Below are 2,500 nucleotides of genomic sequence, written 5' to 3'. Positions count from 1 at the left end.
ATCGCAAAAGGCTGCGACAAATCATGAAAGACACTCCGAGATTTTTTGTGTTAGTTGAAAGAAAATATCAGCAGAAAACTGCACTTTAGAATGTAACCGTCATTCTTTTTTAGTGGGGCTTTTCATTGAATTCAATTTGTTCAGTAAAAGAATGTTGGAAATTATTTCCTTTCAGAAAACTGAAAGCAGCAGAAAGGCAGAACTGAAAATACTTTAATGTTTTTATTTATTACAAGTAATATCGTTATCGCGATATTCAACAACGTTATTGCATATTTTCCACATATCGTGCAGCCCTACTGTGAACATAACTAAGTACATTAACTAAAGTGCTTTGCTAAGGTACAATTTTAAAAAGGTACCTGTACTTGAGTATTTTACATTTATTCTGATTATACTTCTACTTCACTACATTTACAGGATTTACAATTTACTTTTAAATTACTAAAATGTATTTGACAGATGTAGTTACTAGTTACTGTGCTGATAAGGATTTCACATGTACAAGTCCATTTTGGTGATACTTTCGTAGTTTTGGTCCTGTCCACTGTTTGGTTAGTGTCGAAAATCAAAAAATAAATAATTGTGATATTGCTAGTTTTTGTCGCTACCACTGCAATCACAAACACAAAGCTTTTCACCTTGTGAAGTTGCTTTATTTTAAAGAAACTACTTCCTGGTAGTGATGTCCAAATTAACCATTGGTTGTATTTGTTGACCCCACTAGATGGTGCTCTCGGTAAAAAAAAAAAAAAAGGCTCAAGCAATGGCAGTTCAGTGTGCCTTCAACCCTTAAAAATTAAACTTTATTTGGACATCAATACCCTTTGGCATTGGTAGCAAGTCAGAACACGCTCCGCAGGAAACAGGAATGGAATGGGGGAAATATGCAGACAGACAGAATTACAATGAATGGGTTTGGGGAAGTGGGAATGTAGTATAAAAATAAACTAGAAAATGCATTTCCTGCGGAAAATGCGTGGGAATGCTGAATAGCTGAATTGTTAAAGCTAAACTAGTTGAATAGCTTAAATCAGTGAGAAGAAGGTGAAGTAGTGAGAATAGTTGAAAAAGTGGAAATCGGTAGAATGAGTATGAATTTCATTAAAAAGTTGAATAACACCACTAATGTATAAAGTAATTTATATGTTATATAATATTTTATCTGAAATTATGAATCAGTATGGAAAACTTACAAATGCTGTGAGAAACATTAATGAAAATGCAGAAATATGGAACAAATTGTTTGTTCTAAACTGCTGAAAAACTTGTAAGTTGGAAGTTGATCTGCACATAAGTTAAGAGCTAAAATATATTTTAGAAAAGCTGGAAGCTAAACCGTAATACTGTCAAAAGTGGACATTTCAATGAATTGACTAAGAAGACTTATTATCAGCCATATCCATTGCATAGAACAAACAAGCAGAAAGAGAGAGAGAGAGGAAAAAGAGAGGAAAGATAAAAGGAGAGGAAAAAAGAGAAAAGGAATTAACTTTCAATAGCATATATGTCAGTGGTAACACACCTTTGGAGCAAGTATGGGTTAAGTGTTTACTTCAGGGACACATTGATTGATGTACCTCAGTGTGTGTATATATGTGTGGCTGTGTGTGTCTGCATGTGTGTGTGTGTGTGTGTGTGTGCGCGTGCGTATGTGTTGGTGTGTGTCTGTGTGTGTGTGTGTGTGTGTGTGTGTGTGTGTGTGTGTATGTGTTTCTGTTTCTGCATGTGTGTGTGCATGTGTGTGTGTGTGTGTGTGTGTTTGCATGTGTGTTTCTGCATATGTGTGTGTGTGTGTGTGTGTGCATGTGTGTCTGTGTGTGTGTGTGTGTGTGTGTATGTGTGTGTGTGTGTGTCTGCATATGTGTGTGTGTGTGTGTGTGTGTGTGTTTGTGTGTGTATGTGTGTGTGTGTGTGTGTATGTGTTTCTGTGTCTGCATGTGTGTGTGCATGTGTGTTTCTGCATATGTGTGTTGGTGTGTGTCTGCATGTGTGTGTGCATGTGTGTGTTGTGTTTGCGTGTGTGTTTCTGCATATGTGTGTTGGTGTGTGTATGTGTGTGTGTGTGTCTGCATATGTGTGTGTGTGTGTGTGTGTGTGTGTACGTGTGTGTGTACGTGTGTGTGTGTGTGTGTGTGTGTGTTTGTCTGCGTATGTGTGTTGGTGTGTGTCTGCGTGTGTGTGTGTCTGCATATATGTCTGTGTGTCTGTGTGACTGTGCGTGTGTGTGTGTGTGTGTTTGTCTGTGTTTGTGTAAGAGAATATATGTGAAATATGTTGCTTGAAAAGAAGCGGGCTGAACAACATTGCATTGAAAACAAAAAATAAAATGCATTAATGACAAGGATGTTCAAAAAAACATATTATACGATGGTGTTAAGGCATACAATTTCCTAAATATGGATTGTTAGTTTATATCTAAAGTTTACTGAAACAATGAAAGTCTGAGGTCTTTAAAGTAACTTTTATATTATGTGTGTGTGTGTGTGTGTGTGTGTGA

At 36.6% G+C, this 2,500-nt stretch overlaps 1 protein-coding gene across 2 annotated transcripts in view; it reads left to right on the top strand.

Moving 5' to 3' along the window:
- The window catches only part of pde1ca (phosphodiesterase 1C, calmodulin-dependent a), a 33,797-nt gene that overhangs the window by 24,484 nt on the left and 6,813 nt on the right, over window positions 1–2,500 (top strand). The gene's annotated exons all lie outside the window — the stretch shown is intronic.

This window comes from Sander lucioperca, chromosome 23 (assembly GCF_008315115.2).
Source record: "Sander lucioperca isolate FBNREF2018 chromosome 23, SLUC_FBN_1.2, whole genome shotgun sequence".
Taxonomy (NCBI): domain Eukaryota; kingdom Metazoa; phylum Chordata; class Actinopteri; order Perciformes; family Percidae; genus Sander; species Sander lucioperca.
Note: the sequence above shows the minus strand (reverse complement) of the source record. Positions and strands in the feature narration are given on the sequence as shown.